At 40.9% G+C, this 20,107-nt stretch overlaps 1 long non-coding RNA gene across 1 annotated transcript in view; it reads left to right on the plus strand.

Moving 5' to 3' along the window:
• Positions 1–20,107, plus strand: part of LOC148131908 (uncharacterized) — a 42,396-nt gene that overhangs the window by 7,031 nt on the left and 15,258 nt on the right. Inside the window, exon 2 of the long non-coding RNA XR_015747196.1 lies at positions 18,293–18,419. This is a non-coding gene — a long non-coding RNA (uncharacterized LOC148131908). The remainder of the gene's footprint in view (positions 1–18,292; positions 18,420–20,107) is intronic.

Below are 20,107 nucleotides of genomic sequence, written 5' to 3' on the forward strand. Positions count from 1 at the left end.
AGGAAGGAAATAATACACTATTTGAATTCAAAATGTTATTGGATGTATTTAAAATTACTTTGAAAGCTTCAACTTACTTGAAAACTTCAGATTTTGGAGAAATGATGTTGCTTCATCTTGGATACGAGATCATCAATATTGGGACATTTTGATGTCAGAGCAATATGGATAGTCTTCCGGGTCCAATCGATTTCTTTTCTTTGTTTTTATGTTCGTAAGAGTGGAAAATCCTTGTTGCAAAGGTAGGTTGTTGCAAAAGGCAGCAACTTTTTGAATGCTTCCTCATGTGCAATTTTGAAGGCCTTTGCAGGTGTTGACATCCAAAATTTGACAGATCTGCTTTGTTTTCAAATGTAATCTGTGCTTCATTATTGCATCGAAGCTCAAGAAGTGACTCTGCCAACCCTTGAGGCTCTTCTGGTACAACACAAATTTCACATTTAAAGGGGTCTACAATCCAACTGACAGCATGTGAATCAAGATCTGGAAAGTAATCAGAGAACCGCTCTTTGAGTTTGGTAAGATGCCTTATAACTGTATCCTTGATGTCTTCAAAAGTAATATTTTCACAATCTTCCAAGAACAAAGCTAACTTTGAAAAGGTAGCTATCTTTTTCTGTTCAACTTTTTGTCTCCAATATAAAAGCTTTGATCCAAATGCAGAAATCTTTTCTCTGGCTGAAATTATATTTATGTTTTTTCCTTGCAATTCTTTGTTCAATACATTAACATGCTCAAACATATCTGCTAAATATGCAAGATGTGCAACCCACAAGGGGTTTGTAAACTTCTCTGCAAGAACATGCTTTTGCTCAACCATAAAACTTTCAAGTTCAGTTTTGAGAGCCCACACTCGGTTCAGAACATTTCCACGTGAGAGCCACCTCACTTCTGTATGATAAAGTAGGTCTGTATATTCAGCATCACCAGCTTTACATAATTCACGAAATAATCGCGTGTTTAGTGCATGTCCTTTGACAACATTGACAATCTTGATAACATCATGCATGACGGCCTCTAATGTAGGTTCCAAATGTTTCACAAGCAGTGCCTGGCGATGGATAATACAGTGGTTTACTTCAACTTTTGGATTTTTCTCTCTCACAAAAGCCGCAAAACCATTAACATGACCCAACATAGCTGGAGCTCCATCAACAGACACAGCAAGGCAGTCTTCCCACTTTAAATTGACGTCATTAAAGTATTCATTAACTTTATTGAAGATATCAATTCCACGAGATCGCAAGTCGAGAGGAGAACAAAACAACAATTCCTCTTCAATTAAATGTAAACCTTTGTAGCGGACATATACCATCAGCTGAGAATTACTACTAACATCCGTAGTCTCATCTAGCTGAATAGCAAAGTATTTACTCTCTTTTATTGAGGAAATAACTTGTTGCCTCACATTTTTGCTAAAATAGAAACTCTTTCTTTAACAACTCTTGCAGACAAGGGCACAGAATTTAGTTTCTTGGCTTCATTCTGACCACACATAATCTCTGCCATTTTCAAAGCTGCTGGTTTAACCAAATCCTCACCAATAGTATAAGGTTTTTGTTTCGGGCAATCAACCAGGCCACTTCAAAGCTAGCCTTGGATGCTGAAAATTGATTGAATGTACCTCTAAAGTTGCTGTCCAATCTTTGTCTTTTGACAGACATTTCCAAATTGACAAAATATTCCCGTGGTTTTGAAGCCAGATGTGGGTGCAAATTATCCAAGTGTTTCTTCAATTGACTCTTTTTGAAAGATTCTGCAGTCAGTACTTTCAAACAAACAACACACTGTGGTTTCATTATTCCTTTGTCGTCAATTTGGGTAAACCCATAATCAAGGAATTCTTCCTGGTATATTCTTTTTCTAATTGATGTCATCTGAAGGGTGAAAAAGACATTGATTGGAAAAGTTGTAACCCTGACTGCCAGGCTGTGTACCGAATTAGCTGTGTGCGCGAGCCGCCGCCACCACCTCTTCCTTCTCCCGAGTGGACTGAAAGCAGCTGGGACTGAGGAAACGAAGCCAAGCCGGAGCTGAAGCCACCTTGGCTCGCGTTGTTTTCTGAGCCTGCGAGCCTAGAGCCCAGAAAACAACGCCAGCCACCACCACACCACCACCTCCTCCTCCTCCTCCCGAGTGGACTGAAAGCAGCTGGGGCTGAGGAAACGAAGCCAGCGGAGCTGAAGCCACCTCGGCTCGCGTTGTTTTCTGAGCATGCGAGCCTAGAGCCCAGAAAACAACGCCAGCCACCACCACACCACCACCTCCTCCTCCTCCTCCCGAGTGGACTGAAAGCAGCTGGGGCTGAGGAAACGAAGCCAAGCGGAGCTGAAGCCACCTCGGCTCGCGTTGTTTTCTGAGCCCGCGAGCCTAGAGCCCAGAAAACAACGCCAGCCACCACCACACCACCACCTCCTCCTCCTCCTCCCGAGTGGACTGAAAGCAGCTGGGGCTGAGGAAACGAAGCCAAGCGGAGCTGAAGCTACCTCAGCTCGCGTTGTTTTCTGAGCCTGCGAGCCTAGAGCCCAGAAAACAACGCCAGCCACCACCACACCACCACCTCCTCCTTCTCCTCCCGAGTGGACTGAAAGCAGCTGGGGCTGAGGAAACGAAGCCAAGCGGAGCTGAAGCCACCTCGGCTCGCGTTGTTTTCTGAGCCCGCGAGCCTAGAGCCCAGAAAACAACGCCAGCCACCACCACACCACCACCTCCTCCTCCTTCTTCCGAGTGGACTGAAAGCAGCTGGGGCTGAGGAAAGCGAAGCCAAGCGGAGCTGAAGCTACCTCGGCTTGCGTTGTTTTCTGAGCCCGCGAGCCTAGAGCCCAGAAAACAACGCCAGCCACCACACACACCACCTCCTCCTCCTCCTCCCGAGTGGACTGAAAGCAGCTGGGACTGAGGAAACGAAGCCAAGCGGAGCTGAAGCCACCTCGGCTCGCGTTGTTTTCTGAGCTCTGCACTGCGTCAGGTCTTTGTGTATGTAAACTATACAAACAGAATGTCGGAAATAAAATGCCTGGGGGTAATGAGAACAGTCGCGCCAGCGCGACCGTCCTCATTACCCCCAGGATTTTCAGTTTTACCCCATTTGGGGTAATTTACCCCTGTTCCCCGACCACTGCCTTAGAGGCTAGTCTTTTCATAGTATTCCTTTTCCTTGTATAGTCTATTATCAAGCCTCTAACATATGCCTTCATTGTATCCCATACATTCTGAATTGATGTATCTTCTTTTTTGTTTTCTCTAAAGAAAAAAGCCAATTCTTTCTCCATCCACTGTGTGAAGTCTTTTTCCTTTAAAATAGTATTATTTAACGTCCGTCTAGATCTTCTTTTTTGTCGTTTCCATTTAATTGTCATTGGATTGTGATCTGCCCAAGTACTTGTTTCAATATTTATTTCTTGAATATTAGTTATTAATTCTGTTGACATACATATCATATCTATTCTGGACCATGATAAGTGTCTATTTGAATAGAAGGTGTATTGTTTAGTTTTAGCATTTCTTTCTCTCCATGTATCTTTTAAGTTTATTTCATCTACCATTTTAAAAAAAGATTTAGGGAGAGTCTTTCTGTTTTGCTTTATTATTTTCTGTGCTGTATAGTCCAATTTATTGTCTACAATTCCATTAAAATCTCCCATCATAACTATATTAGCATAGTCCAATTCAATTATTTTCATATGTAATTTTTTGTAGAATTCTTCTTGTTTGTCATTCGGAGCATAGATTGCAATCAGGAGTGTTTTCGTATTATTGTCCATTATTTCCACCATTAGTATTCTTCCATCATCATTGGTATAAATCAATTTTGCTGGGGTTTTCTCTTTAATATATAAAACCACTCCTCTTTTCTTACATTGTGTCAAGGAAGTAAATATTTTCCCTAATTTTGGCTGTATCAACAATTGTTCATATTGTTTTTTAATATGTACTTCTTGTAGACAAATTATATCAAATTTTAATTTCTCTAATTTATGAAAGGTTTTCCTTCTTTTAACGGCTGAGTTAAGTCCATTTATATTAATTGTAATCAATTTTTTTCTCTTCCATGGTTATATTTTGTAGTTAAGTTTAGCAGCTCTCGTAGATCTTAGTTCACGTTGTTCTTTAGCTTCCACCTTTCCACCTACTGCACCTTCTTCTTTTTCAGTCGCCATTTGGCAGTCCTCTTGGGATTCAATTAGTGAGATCTCTTTTTCTGCTTCTTCCTCTTTCCCTCCAAAAAATTCTGTATAAAATAATTCCGCTTTCTCAATTGAGTCAATTCTATGTCTGTGTTCTTGCCATGTGAACATTAAACCTTCTGGAGTCAGCCATCTATAATTCACCTCTTTTTAAAGTAGCATTTTAGTCAGGAATCGGTATTCTCTTCTCATCTCTCTCACTCTTCTGGGTATTTGTTTCAAGACCACAATCTCCTTCTCTTTATATTTCAATGTTTTCTCTTTTGCCACTTGCAATATTTGCGTTTTAATGGCTTTCTTTGTAAATCTAATGTGAACTTCTCTTGGTAAGCTATTTCTCATTGCATATCTTGTGAAAACTTGATAAACCTCATCTATTCCATCCATCATCTTCTCTTGAGTTATCTCCAAAGCTTCAGCCAGTATTTCTATCATTATCTCAGCTAAGTTTTGTCCTTTTTCTTCCTCTACATTTTGGAATCTAAGATAGAATTCTGATCTATCCATCTCCCATCTCAACATACCACTTTTATCTTGTTCAACCACCATTAATCTATTATCAATATCTCCAATCTTCTTGTCTCTTTGTTTATCTTCTTCTTCAATTTTTTGGAATCTCTCATCATACTTCAACATCATTTGTTGGATGTTCTCCACTTTTTCATTGGTTTTCCCTGTTCTTTGTTCAGTGTTCTCTGTTCTTTGTTCAATGTTCTCTGTTCTTTGTTCAATGTTCTCTATTCTCTTTTCAATATTCTCTGATCTTGCTTGAATATTTTGAATTCCTTGCATAATCATCTGCAGAGTCACTTTTTCTTGTTCTTTTTCTTGCTTTAACATTGTCTGTATTGAACGTTGTCCTCCAGATGGTGGAGAGGAAGAAGTAGAAGTTGAAGAACCAGGAGCTGTAAATTTCCTACTCATTTTAAGCAATTCAAAATCTTCAGGTTCTTCTAAACCTTAATCCAATTGTGAAGTAACCAATTTTAGTTCAAAATAAAAATAGTAGAAAAAAGAAGCTCAATAATAATAATTAAAAAAAGGGGAAAAAAAGGAGGACAAAATTTCTTCAGGTTCTTGTATACCTTAATCCAATCAGTAGTTAGATGAAGAAAAAGGCTTGAAAAAAAAAAAGAAAAAAAAAGGAAAAGGAAAATTTTTTCAGGTTCTTCAACACCTTAATCCAATTGAAAGGTCTCAAATAGAAAAGAGTGCATAAGAATAAACCAGAAAGGTAGATGAAAAAACAAAAATACCAGGAAAGGAAAAAAAAGGCTATTCCCTTTAAAAAAACAAACATTAATTCTAAAGCTTTCCCTTTAAAATAAAAAGCAAACGTAGAGATTGGACTTCCAAAGAAAAAAAGAAAAACAAAGACAAGCTCCAACAAAGCCAAAAACCCAAATAGTTATTACAAGAAAGAAAAAGATAAAATGAAATACAATAAAGCTGGTGAGGAGGGATAGCACAACTTAGAAAAAGTAAAAAGAGCACACTGCACTTTGTTTAATTATCCAAGGCTCTTATTATAGCTCTCTTCTCCATTGGAGCTCAGATCTCTAGATCCTCGAAGAACAATTCCGTACTTAATCTTCAAAAAGCAATACACCAATTTCTTTTCTTTATCTCCTGTTTTGCTGACTGATCTTCTCTTCTAAATGCTATTCCACTACCGATGCCAAAATGCCACCAATCTTCCAGTATAAACCTTTTTTGTTTGGAGACTCACTTTGTCTTCTTGATTGCTCCTCCAGTTGTCTCTTCACCGATCTTCTAAACTTGGCTAAATCCACTGCTTGCACAGCCGCAGCTGTACTGTCTTCTGTCTTCACTTCCTTCTTCTTCGAATTGGCACATCATGTCTCCTGGTCTGCCATAAAGGCCGGCTTCTTCCACGTTGGGTTGAGGACTCTCTTCTTAGCGCAGCTGGAGACCGCACCTCTCCAAGCCGCCGCCGAGAATTCCCCTTTTTGTTGCCAGTCCCTACAGGACCAAACTTTGCCTCAGACAGCCACTGAACATGAAAACTCCAGCATAGGAAACAGAGCACTGTTCCTCTGCACCATCACAGCACGATGTCACCACTGAAAGTCTCTCACCCTGAGCATTACTATCATTTTACTAGAAAAGAACAGCTTTCTCCTTCAGTTGCTCTTCAGAGACATGGGAAATCTTAGGCCGCCCCTTCCAATGTTTATTTTCTAAACATTCCAAGAGGCCCATAGGGCCGTTTTTTTCTGAGTGGAGTCCACCAGAACAGGAAAGGAGTGGGCTGGAAGGGCCATCTGATCCTCACTATGGCCTTTCTAGGGAGAAGGACTTGCTCCCTTTAACCCTTGGAGTAGGCTAGAGAGATTGAGGATGCCCAGAACCTTTGTTGTCTGAGTGCTCAGCTCCATCTGCAAGTCTCTCTGGCCCCAGTGGGGCTTCCGGGGAGAAGTTTGGTTCCTCCTCTTGCAGCCTCAAATACATGTTAATCAGGGATGGGATCTGACCGGTATAACTACCAGTTCTGTCGCTGTGTGTCGCACGCGTGAGTGCAATTTACAACCTGCTGAGCTGCCTGGACAGCTGAGCAGCGCTGCGTGCAAGTGCTTCTTTTTCAACCGCAGCTGTGTAGCACAAAACAGCTGCGGTTGAACAAGCAGGAAATAATAGGTAAGAGCCCGGGCAGGCGGGTGGGTCAAAACAGCAGCAGACATAGAACCGGTTCTATGTGTGCTCTATGTCTGCTGCTCTTCAGAACTACCGGTTCTACAGAGGTGGACAGAACCGGTAGAATCCCACCCCTGATGTTAATCTGCCAATGAATAATGTACCCAGAGGCTGTGAAATCTGAGAGTGAAACCTTCTGTAGGTGGGGATAACTTCTGTGTTTGGAAAGCTGTGTGTGCGTGCCGATGCATGAAGTGCACAATCACCAAACTGGCAGGGAAATTGTTAGACTCTCACCCCTGCCTATTAGTTTTCATAGACATCCTGGGAACTTTCCGTACTATTAAGCAAGCTGTCTTTCTGAATTAACTGGCAGGTGCCAGTTAATTGGAGCATTGCTTTACACTTAATTTCATCCGTCTACAATTTCCAGTGCTGGTTAATTATTCTTTAGCACTTAGAGCAGAGGCCCCCAACTTTTGGGTACCAGGGACAGGTTCCACAGAGAAAGGTTTTTTTGTGGACTGGAGAGGGCATGGTTTTGTTTGCTCTATAATATTACAGACAAATGGATGTGCAATCTCTTCTTAAAAACCTTCAGTGATGGAGCACCCACTGGTGGCAAACAGTTCCACTAGTTAATTGGTCTAACTGTAAGGAAATTTTTCTTTAGTTCTGGGTGTATTCTTTTTTTCATTAATTTTCATCTTGTTCTGTCTTCAGATGCTTTGGAGAATAGGTTGACCCCTTCTTTTTTGTGGCAGCCCCTTAGATACTGGAACAATGCTATTATGTCACCCACACCGAATTCCTGCAACCATTCCTAATAGTAAAACTATGGTTTTACCGTAATCATTTTTGTTGCTCTTCTGTGCACTCTTTCTAGAGTCTCAACATCTTTTTTATATCGTGGCAACCAAAACTGGATGTAATATTCCAAGTGTGGTTTTACCAGGGCTTTATAAGGTATTACTAACCTCATGTGAACATCTCATGGGATCTTGATATTGTCCCTCTTTTTAATGTAGCCTAGGACTGTTAACTTTTTTAGTAGCTGCAGCACACTGCTGGCTCATATATAAGTGATTGTCCACTAGGATTCCAATATCCCCCTTGCAGTTAAAATTATTGAGTCAGATGCCACCTATTCTATATCTGCATTTGATTTTTCTTCCCTAAATGTAGAACCTTACTTTTCTCACTGTTGAATTTCATTTTGTTAGATAGCGCCCAATGTTTAAGTCTGTTGAGATCCTTCTGTATCTTGAGCCTATCATCTGGAGAGTTGGCTATTCCTGCAAGTTTGGAATCTTATGCAAATTTGATGTGTTCTCCTTGTATACCCTTATCTAAATCATGGATGAAGATATTGAAAGAGTATTGGGCCTAAGACGGAGCCCTGAGGTTCTCCACTGCATACTTCCCTCCAGGTAGATGCCATTTCATTAGGAATTACACGTTGAGTGCGGTTGGTCAGCAATCCATTGGTGGTGAAGCTGTCTAAGCCACATTTTTCTATCTTATCAAGTAGTAGGCTGTGGTCAACTTTATCAAATGTCTTACTGAAGTCCAAGTAAATTATATTGACAGCATTTGTCTGGTCCACTAATTTTGTCACATTATTCAAAGAATGCAATAAGATTTATCTGTCATGATCTGTTTCTGACAAACCCATGCTGGCTTCTGGTTGTGGATTTGTTTGCTTCTACGTATCTGTAGATTTGTTGGTTGATTATCTTTTCCAGAATTTTATTGATGTCACGTTGATAGGTCTGTAGTTTCCTGGATCCATTTTTTCCCCTGGAGACTACATCAGTCTTTTCCCAGTCATCTGATAGCTCCCTGGTGCTCCAGGATCTTTGAGAAATATGGTTCAGTGTTTCTGAGATCATGTCTGCCAATTCCTTCAGAATCCTGGAGCATAAAACATCTGGTTCTGGTGATATGAACTCATCTAGTGTGGATAGGTGTTCTCTTATCTTTTTTTTTTTTTTTTTTGGCTTATTTTGACTTGCATTCGTAATCTGCATTTTACAATATTTTTTTAATAGGTTGACTGTTTTTTTCCTTTTGCATGAAAACAGATGCAAAGAATGAGCTAAGCAGTTCTCCTTTCTCCCTGCTGCTCGTCATCTTCTTACCATTTTCTCCCATTGATGGATCAATTGTTTCCTTATTTTTTTTCTTGTTTTTTTACATATTGAAAGAAGCCTTTTTTTTTGTTAGTTTTGACTTTTGTCTCAAGCCTTAGTTCATTTTGAGCCTTAGCTTTCCTGACTTCAACTTTTCCGGTTCAAGATATTTGCTGATATTCTGCCTTACTTATGTGCCCTTCTTTTCACTTTTTATACTTGTTTTTTTGACCTTCAGTTTATGAGAGAGTTCTTTGTGCAGCCACGCACACATTTTTTAACTTTTCTTTCTCACTGGAATTATGCTAGACTGGCTTTTATAATCTCACTCTTCAAGTTTCCCAAGCATCTCAGTTTGCTTTCCCCTTGAGGATTCTCATCGATGGAATCCTTTCCAATCTCTAAAATTATTGAAATCAGCTCTCTTAAATTCTAAGACTCTAGTTTGACTTTGTTCTATTGCTTGTGCTTATAAATGTTGAATTCCATTATTGCATGGTCACTCCCCACTGCCCAAGGTTTCTGTACATTCAACATCTTCTATCATTTCATCTGAAATAGTGAGAATTAAGTCCAGTACGGCTAACCATCTAGTTCCATTCTCTACTTTTGGGGAGACAAAATTGTCTGCTAGATTTGTAAGGATTTTCCACGAGGTGCAGAGTTTGTCTCCCAGTTAATGTTGGGGTAGTTAAAGTGCCTCATTAATAATGTGGTATGCCTCCTAGATACCCTAGTTATCTGACTGTGGCTATTCTGTCTCAGTATTTTTCCATAAGACAAATCCTGCTCAGCACGTATACCTCTCAGAGCAAAGTTCACCAAGCTGACAGGAAAAAGGAGCTGATAAGATTAGTTTCACTGAGGTCTGTGTCAGATAAAGGATGTGTATTCAGTAAAGACATGTTTATCAGTCACAAAGTTCGTTACTTGTATCACGTAGCCTGGTCTCAAAAGATAAAGTTTGTAACTTCTTTGTCTTTCTGTAACCCCTCTCACCCCCCTCTTTGAATCAGCACAATAAAAAGAGGACAGCGCAGAGCAGGCTGGCAGCCTGAACAATCCATCTGTCTCAGGCTCAGCCGGGACAATTCCATCTGCCCCAGGCGATGCGCTGCCTCACCTAAAGAAATCTTCGTCTTGTGTTCTTTTTTCTTTCCGCTTTGCAATCACTCTTGCGAGAGTCCCTCAATCACCCTGGCTAGGGTTCCACTGCTCAAACTCACCCTGGATAGGGTTCTGCTTTTGCCAAACTTCGCCCTTGCGAGGGCTTCTCTGTATCTCACTCTTGCGAGGGTCCCGTTCTGAGAGGAATTCAGCAATCAACCAGAAGATCGAAACAACAGACCGGTCGCTCAACGCGACAGCTGGGGGCTCGTCCGGGATCCCTTGATTCGTCCGGGATCTCTTCGACTTTCTGGTTCCACGGTGTGACTTCTGTCTAGAGGTGCATCGCCTTCACTCCCATTGCTACGCACCTGGCATAGGTTTCGTACGAATCGTAAGTAATGGGCTCCTCACTTTCTCAAGTTTCGTCAGGGCACAGGGACGAACTTTATAGTCTAGTGAAGAAGGCTAATTCCTTTCAGAAAATTAATGGTACAACTGTGTACCCAATTTCGAAGAAATCTTTAAATAAATTTATAATTTATATTGAGGCACACTGTCCAGCCTATCCATCTGCTGGAACTCTTAGCCATTCTCAATGGGAAAAATTAGGGAAATATTTACATGAAGTTCCCAGAGCTCCCATGGATATACTTATCTCTTGGAGAACAATAATGGCTGCTATAACAATTGTTTATCCTTCTTCTAGTCTTCCTGAAAAATCTCTTTCTCCTGTTTCCTCTGATTCCCCCTCTTCTAATTCAAAAACTACTAAGCCTCTTGCAGCTCATCTTGATACAAATTTTTCCTTACCACCTCCTTATCCTGACATTTCTTCCCCTCCTCCTTCCTCTCCTTCTTCTCTTCCTGATTTTTCTCCTATGAAACCTGTGGGAGGAATCATAACTAATCTTCTGTCATCACCTCTATCTTTAGAAACAGAAAATCCTTCTGCTTATCCTATGACTATCATCCCTGGAGTAGGAGGCAATGTTCATACTAACATTGAATTTAAAGTTTTGAAAAATATTAAAGATGCAGTTACAACTTATGGACTGCATTCTCCTTTTACTAGGGGAATACTTGATTCTTTGGTTACAGCTAATACAGTTATGTTATTGTATGACTGGAAAATGCTTTTTTCTATGCTTATGACTCCAGCACAATATGTTGTGTGGCAATCTGAATATGAAAAAGGTATTGAGGCTGAAATTCGTAGGGGTTTGCCTGCTGGAGTAACTGAAGATCAGTTACTGGGGAAAGGTCAATTTTCTACTCTAGTACAACAGCAAAATTCTCCCCGTCGTAGTTTTGCTATTATTCATATGTGTGCTATGAATGCTTTAAAGCGAGTGGATGATTCAGATTCGCAGTCCACTCAAGCATTTTTAAAAATTATGCAAGGTCCTGATGAGCCTTATGCTTCATTCATCAGTCGGCTTCAAACAGCCTTAGATAGACAGATAGATAATTCTGTTGCTAAACAAGAATTACTTATAAAATTGGCTTTTTCTAATGCAAATCATGATTGTCAAAAAATTCTACAGCCAGTTGCTAATAAGCCAGGAGTGACTTTGGCTGAGTTTTTACAACTCTGTAGAATTGTAGGAACAACCACTCATAAAATGGATATGCTTGCTACTGCAATCACTGCTTCATTACCAAATTCTAATTCTGTTTCTACTTCTCCTCCTGATGCTTTTGCTGTAACACGCAATGGCAATTGTTTTAACTGTGGCAAGCCAGGACATTTTAAAAATCAATGTCGTATGCCAGGAGGTGGAGCTGTTCTTCGTGGCCAAACCAGAGGTCCATCTTCCTCATCTAAGCCAAAAACTATCTGTCCTCGCTGCAGGAAAGGCTATCATTGGGCTTCAAATTGTCATTCTAATCCTTCTCCTTCTCAGCCTTTGGGAAACTAATTGAGGGGTCTTCAGCTAGCCCCGCTACAAAGGCTGAATTACCTGTCACAACATTTCCTGTGGTATTGTTAGAGGATCTTGTGTATGATGATCCTGGTGCAGTTTTTACTCTTCCTTTAACTACAACACTTCTCAAACCTTTACCTCCTTCCACACCTGTCTTGCTTATTCCCAATTCTTCTCTTACAATAGAAGGTGTGGTTGCAGCTCCTTACTTATATGATTCTTCTGCTCTTAATAATCTTGCATTGGCTGCAATAGGAGATCGTTGCTTTACTTTAAAAAAGGGGACAGTAGTGGCAACACTTATAATTTTGCCTCTTTTTGAACCACTTTCTTTGTTTGCATTACAGCAGCCTGTTCAAGCTTCAAAACCAACTCTTTCTGTTACACTCAATGGTCGAATTTTTTAAGGTCTGATTGACACCGGTGCAGATGTTTCTGTTATTCGTTCTTCTGAATGGCCCTCTTCTTGGTCTCTCACAGAAGCTTCTTCAGTGCAGGGTGTAGGTGGAGCTCAAGCTGCTAAGGTCAGCTCTCATTGGCTCTCTGCTTCTACTGAGCATTCTACCTTAACTGCTTATCTTAAACCCTATATTCTTCCTCTACATTGCAATCTCTGGGGACGTGATTTACTTTCTCAATTTCAGGCTTATATTCAGCTACCATAGTTTTTCTATTAAAATGTCTATTTCTCCTTTATCTCTTACTCTTAAAACCTCTATTCCTGTTTGGGTGGATCAATGGTCTCTCACCAAAAAAAATATTGGAGCATGTACATGGTATGAAAATGCTCAATGGCATAAACGCTTAACTACTTCACAATCATCAGCACAACAAGCTGAATTAGCTGCTTTCCTATTGGCGTTGTCTCTTTTTTCACAACAATCTTTAAATGTAATATCTGATAGCATGTATGTTACTCAGATGGTTGCTCATATTTTTGATGCATATATTTCTCCTGTTACCCCTCCCTCTCTAATGAAACTTTTTTTACAGCTTCAGACACTGCTGAAAAAGCGAGGGAAACCTTTATTTGTAGCTCATATCAGAAGTCATCAGCAATTGCCTGGATTCCTAGCAGAAGGCAATCATATGGCAGATGAGGCTTGTAAAATTATGGCCTCCTCCTCTTCTCCAACAGCTTTCACCTGGGGATAGTCATGATTATTTTCATCAAAACAGGAAAGCCCTAGTACGACAATTTGGAATTACATATCAAGAAGCCACAGCAATAATTCAACAATGTCCAACATGTAGCTTGCAGGCCAAAGGTATCCCTGAAGGCGTTAATCCTAGGGGTACTCAAGCCTGTGATACATGGCAAATGGATGTAACTCATTATCCTCCCTTTGCTCCCTGGAAATACATTCATGTATCAGTAGATACATATTCAGGGTTTATTATAGCAACATTGCAAAGAGGAGAGGCTACAAAAAATGTTATTAATCACTGTATTCGATCATTCGTAACGTTGGGATGTCCAAAAATTCTCAAAACAGATAATGGTCCTGCTTATGTCAGTTCTCCCTTTGCTGAGTTTTGTCATAAGTGGGCCATCACACATAAGTTTGGCTTACCCTTTAACAGCCAGGGGCAAGCGATTGTGGAGAGAACACACTTAACTTTAAAACAAGCCCTTGATCGGCACTTGGGGAAAAAAGGCTCAGGCCCCCCGAACCTCCCAACGTTGCAAAATATCTTAAATGTTTGTCTGTACACTCTTAACTTTCTCAATCTTACTGGCTCTCCTCCCTCCACAGCGGCTTCTCGCCACTTCACCAAGCCAGTAGTTCCCTCTTCCCGTCCTCTTGTTTATTTCAGACAGCTTCCAGATCCTGCGTGGAAAGGTCCTGCACAGCTCATTACCTGGGGAAAAGGTTACGCAGCTGTTCAACTTCCTGATCGAGTGCTTTGGGTACCTGCTCGCTGTGTCAGACCTTACCATGGCAAACCTGACTCTAACTCTAATCTTTCTTCTGATATCAATACTTCCTGTCTTTTCTCAATTTAAGGCATCTCCTGATGCTATTTTTGCTTTCCTTGCTGACACTGTTACCTTTCTTTTTAAAGATAATCTTCTTTCTGCATGTAATTATGTTTTCCAACACAATGGTAGTTTTCTTTCTCCTACTTCTGACATAACTATTCACTATTACTATTCTCCTTGTTTAATATTTTTAACTATACATGTTACTCCACTTACTATAGGTTCTTATTCTTGCTTAGGATTTTTTCACAATCACACTTATTTCAATCACACTGTTCTATTGCTTTCCACTCCTTCCGTGGCATCTCCTCCACTATCCTCTGCTTTACTTACATTGCCATCTCAAGCTAATTTTGAGACAACTTTTCCTGGAGATAAACTACGATGGCATCTTCGTTGCTGCTTTCCACCCTGTGATGTCACCAAATGCATATTGCATCATTCATCTTCCTGGGTTCCTGATCGCTACAAACCACCTGTCGTGCGAAGACGTCACCTCATCCCTGATGACATCCATTGCAAGACTACAGCTCTCATTCGAGCTCGCCATCTTGGGTATCCTGCCTTCATTGCTGACAACTCCATCTCTAAGCAGTCTGCATCTCATGCTGTTCCAAGATTTGGCTATCATCGCATTCCTCGAAGTATACAATCATCTTCTACAAATGAACATCAACCTCAAACTTACACCTGGACTATCCTTGATTTTCAAGGAAAAATTTTAAACACCACCACTAACTATACTCGATGGCCATGGTTTCCTCAGCTTTTCATGGATTTTGCTGAAATGGGAACAGGAGTAGAAAAATTTGCAGACAAAAAATTTGCAAGCTGATACATGGGACAAACAAGGCTCCTGTTCTCCAGCACCTGCTGACAACTTTAGATTATATTTTTGTCCTTCTCATAGTACTGGTACTTCTCGTTCTGCCTGCGGTGGGGTAGTTGACAGATATTGTAAAAATGGAGTTGTGTATCCACAGGTCATATCTGGTGGGAAGCACCTACCAAAAATGACTATATTCATATTACCCGTGCCCAAGCAAAGCATTCCTGCTCTTCATGGCCTTGTTGTGGACAGAGAATAAATCCACTCAGAATCACTTTTACTGCACAAGGAAAGACACTTGCAAAAAAAACAATGGATGGTTGGGTTTACTTGGGGAGGACGTCAGTGGGATGGTCAAGGAGATGAAGGGAATATTTTTACAATTCGTCTTTCTATATCTATGTCTCATTATGATGTTGGTCCCAATCCTAATTTGAAATCAACCTTTCTACAAAAACCCAATATTCAGGTGAATCCATTAGTACAGTTGGTTAATTCTTCTTACACATTGTTAGCAACTACACTTAATGATTCATCCAAAACTGATCAATGTTGGCTTTGCTTATCTGATTTGCCACCATTCTATGATGCAGTAGCTTCCAATGAACCTATTAAAAACTCCACCAGTGACACACAATGCAGATGGAACACTTCCTCCATTACTATCACTGACATAATAGGTAGGGGATGTTGCCTAGGAAACATACCTGCTAATTATTCCCAATATTGTCAGAATGTTTCATCAGGGTATCACTGTAATGTATATCTACCAAAAGAAAGATCAAACCTTAACATTGGAGGCTATGGTCCTCTATACACTACCTCCAATGGCAATATCACTGCTCGCCTCAAAGGACAATTCTTCATCCCAGGTAATAATTCTGTATGGGCTTGCTCCACAGGAGCAACTGCATGTGTTCATGGTGATGTTCTTATTGCTCAGGGATCTTTTTGTATTCAGGTAAAATTAATTCCAAAGATCACATTTTATCCAGGTTCAGAACTTATCAATGAACTTGAACCTCCACAATTTCCCCTTCATCAGAAAAAAGAAGTCATTACAGCTGTAACACTATCTGTATTGTTAGGTCTTGGGGCAGCAGGTGCAGCCACAGGTGTAGCAGCTCTAGCTGTTGGTCATCAACAGTTAGCAACCCTAAGTTTACAAATAGATGAAGATCTCAAACGCATAGAGACTTCAATTACTGCTCTTCAAAATTCTCTCTCATCTCTAGCTGAAGTGACTCTTCAGAACAGAAGAGGTCTAGATTTGTTATTTTTAAACAAAGGGGGATTATGTGTAGCAATAAAAGAAGAATGTTGTTTTTATGCTGATCATTCAGGAATTGTTAAAGATTCTATGGCTGAATTGCGAAAAACGATTGAAGGATAGAGAGAATGAAAGACAACAAAGTCAGTCATGGTATCAAGGCATGTTTAATTTTTCTCCCTGGTTAACAACACTATTGTCAGCCTTAATAGGTCCTCTTGTGCTATTGCTTCTTGCATGTACTATTGGTCCATGTGTAATAGGACGTTTGCTTAAATTTCTGAGGGATCGTTTGAAAACACTTGACAATGAAGTTAACAATACTCAAAAAACAGTTAGCTTTCTCACATCTATCATTGAATCAAAAGACCTTGTCAAAAAACCTTTGCTGGAATGGTACTCTGACCAAGAGTCAGAGGAAGAAATAGACACTAATAACTCCTTTTCTCCCAAAGAAGTTTTGTTAACTATGCCAAGCCATGATTTGGGGGATGAGGACTTTTCCTCGTATGAGTTGGTTCTGCAAGGCATCAACAAACCGAAGGGTTTGTTGCCACCTTGTGGGACTACTCAGGAGGAGAAAGGACTCTACCTAGAATCTTGAGCACAAAAATAAAGAAAAGGAGGAATTGTGGCTATTCTGTCTCAGTATTTTTCCATAAGACAAATCCTGCTCAGCACGTATACATCTCAGAGCAAAGTTCACCAAGCTGACAGGAAAAAGGAGCTGATAAGATTAGTTTCACTGAGGTCTGTGTCAGATAAAGGATGTGTATTCAGTAAAGACATGTTTATCAGTCACAAAGTTCGTTACTTGTATCACGTAGCCTGGTCTCAAAAGATAAAGTTTGTAACTTCTTTGTCTTTCTGTAACCCCTCTCACCCCCCTCTTTGAATCAGCACAATAAAAAGAGGACAGCGCAGAGCAGGCTGGCAGCCTGAACAATCCATCTGTCTCAGGCTCAGCTGGGACAATTCCATCTGCCCCAGGCGATGCGCTGCCTCACCTAAAGAAATCTTCGTCTTGTGTTCTTTTTTCTTTCCGCTTTGCAATCACTCTTGCGAGAGTCCCTCAATCACCCTGGCTAGGGTTCCGCTGCTCAAACTCACCCTGGATAGGGTTCTGCTTTTGCCAAACTTCGCCCTTGCGAGGGCTTCTCTGTATCTCACTCTTGTGAGGGTCCCGTTCTGAGAGGAATTCAGCAATCAACCAGAAGATCGAAACAACAGACCGGTCGCTCAACGCGACAATCTGACTAGCAAAAAGTTCATCTATTTCCTCTGTTTGGTCGTGTGGCCTCTATGGCAATGCCCTTTTACTCTTTTGCATTGACCCAAATGCATTCAAGATGGTTTTCATTATATCCTTGCCTTCAAATACCAGAGAAAGTGATAACTTGATTGACCAGTGCCCAAGTTCACTGTTGGCTGAATCAAATGAAATTGAATCTAGCTTGGATGGAGATCTTATTGGTTGCATTGGGAAATCAAGCTTTGGAATTAAGATTTGACTTGGTCTATGTCTCAACTCATAAAATATTTCTATTGTCTTTTTAGAGTTGCCAACAGAAAGGGAGGGGGGAACAGTGCAGCAGCTTGCACACTGAATGTGCATTCCATAAATGTTTTCAAAGATAGTACATGAAGTTTCTGCTGTGCAAAATTCTAACTGGAGAGTATGATTGATAACTCCTGGGTATGGATGTGTCCCATTGGAGAATATGAATTATGATATGTGCAGGAGGTGGGGAAAAACCAGAGTCATGGGTGACAATGAATGATGTGTCTCAGTTGGCTATACCCAGGCACTGCCAGACACTTTAACTCCCAATAAATCCTTTTGAAGTTTTGGAAGTTTGGCTCGAGTATCATGATTTAAATGGGGTTAAATGCCGGAATCCTGACACTGTGATGTTTCTAAGCAGTCCAGAGCTGACCAGAATTATCCACGCCTCTGTTTCACCCCAGCTTAAAAATTGCAATAGTCCTTTCATCAAAACACATCTATGAAGAGCAATCCAAAGGTTATCATAGTACTTAAATCTTTTCTCCATTTTATACCTGGTTGTATCACTTACAAACATTTGGAATTGGTTAGATATTTCATATTGCTCTTGGCTAACTCACATCTCTATGCCCACTGTTCATAGATGGTTAGTTCTAACACATTTTCTTTGCCATTTCTTGTTTTTTTGTTTAGTCTCTGCCGTAGTCCAAATGTGTGGAAAAATGTTGTCCTGGATTTGTCAAATGGGCTCGTGAAGAAGAACCGGTTTGCTGCTATGACTGTCTTCCTTATCCGAAGGGGACCATCTCCACTCAGGAAGGTGAGTGACACAAAATAAAGAGTGAGCCTTCTGGAAGTGGGTTTATCCAGAGCAAAGTGCAGTTAAAAGTTAAATCTCAGCGTGTCTCTTTTCTTGTATATTTTCGGCATGTTCAATTTCTTCCCATAAAGGAGAGAATAAGAAAGAGATCTTGAAGGATGGGCTCAGAAGCAATAGAAGGACACAGCAGATTAGGCAAAGTTTATTAATGCCAGAGAAAATACATCTTCTTTTGGAAGAATATATGAATATCTTTGAAATTTGAGCATTGGTCTTAGGTCCATTGCTTTTTCTCCCCAAACCAATCTTATATTGTGCTGTGCCCAAAAAATATATCCAGAAAGATATCAGTCAGTCAGTTGGCTGATTGCCAGCCAATCTTTATTAAGGTTATGTTGAAAGTCTGGAAAATGCCTTTCTTCTGAGGGTTCGGTTTTCCTGCTGGGAGAACTCCAGTGCAAGGATTCAGACAACTGCTTGGAAGCTGGTTCTTTTTATTTTTCAGGAAGGCGAGAGATAGCAAGAAGTCTGCATTCCTAGGGCTAGCTCTCTTTGTATAATAAACCCCTGATTTTTATACTTTTTCTCCTTTTGTGTGTGAGTGCTTGTGTTTGTATTTCTTAATGTTTTAAATCCTGTCAGGGGTTGTCTTCATTTCCGCCGGAGGGTAAACTCCGTGGGGTGCAGAAGGCAAACTTTGCAGGGTAGTTTGATTGGATTATCAGTTTCCTAATGTTTTCTTATATTTGTTTTGTGGCAATCTCCTGTCTGCTATGGAATTTATTTCGTGTCTTTTGTCTATTTGTTTTGCTGATTTGGCATGACCTGTTGTTTGTAAGGGATTTCTTTTTCTTGTTTCCCTAGCTTTCTTAATTACTTGGCTTTTGTCTAGGGGGCTTCTTTCAATACCTTTTATTAAATCTCTCTTCCTATGCAAGTTTGTTTTATGGCTGGTGTTAGATCTGAGGTAGCTCAGTTCGAATGAGACGCGAGACCATTCTAGTGAGTTCAGCTCTTTATTTAGAATAAGAACAGTCTGAGGAATCCAAGCCGCGGCAGCCCTTCATATAGGCTGGCTCGCGGCTCGGCGGCCAATGGCAGCGCTTTGAATTTCCCGCGATCGGCGCGGCCAATCGCGGTAGATTCTTAGCGCTCCAATCACGGCCGGTGTTTCGACCAATCAGGTCGCTGTCCGTCCGGACCAATCAGTTGTGAGGGTTTGGAGTATGCTAATATAGTACACCCCCTCCCTCTTGGTTTCGTCTGTCGGTGCGTCATGATGTAGTCGTGTAGGTAGGCGGGGCTTCGTACCTGCCTAGTTGACCCTGCGGTTCAGTTCTATTGTGGTCTTCGACCGGTTCGGAGGGTTTCTCTGTCGCTCCAGTTCCTAGGGATGGAACCGCCTGGAATGGTGAGCTGGGCCTTTCCTGGTAGCTCCCACCCGATCTACCCGGCTGGTTGAGCTGCCGTTCCTGTCGCTCCCGCTGGATCTTTCCGGGCTGGTTGAACTGGCTTGGCTGCTCCATCCAGGTGAAGGTTCTGGTGTCTCGTGCTCTGTTGGTCCTGTACTTACTGGTGAGTAGTGTTGGTTTATTTGTGGTTTATTTGTTCTGGGTGGGGGGTGTTCTGCTTGCGTTAGGGGATTCCCTTCATTTCTATTTCCCGTTTCCCCCTCCCTTCTAGTTTCT

Source organism: Notechis scutatus, chromosome 2, assembly GCF_049901735.1.
Source record: "Notechis scutatus isolate UNSWTSFEM ecotype Mainland chromosome 2, rNotScu1.2, whole genome shotgun sequence".
NCBI lineage: Eukaryota > Metazoa > Chordata > Lepidosauria > Squamata > Elapidae > Notechis > Notechis scutatus.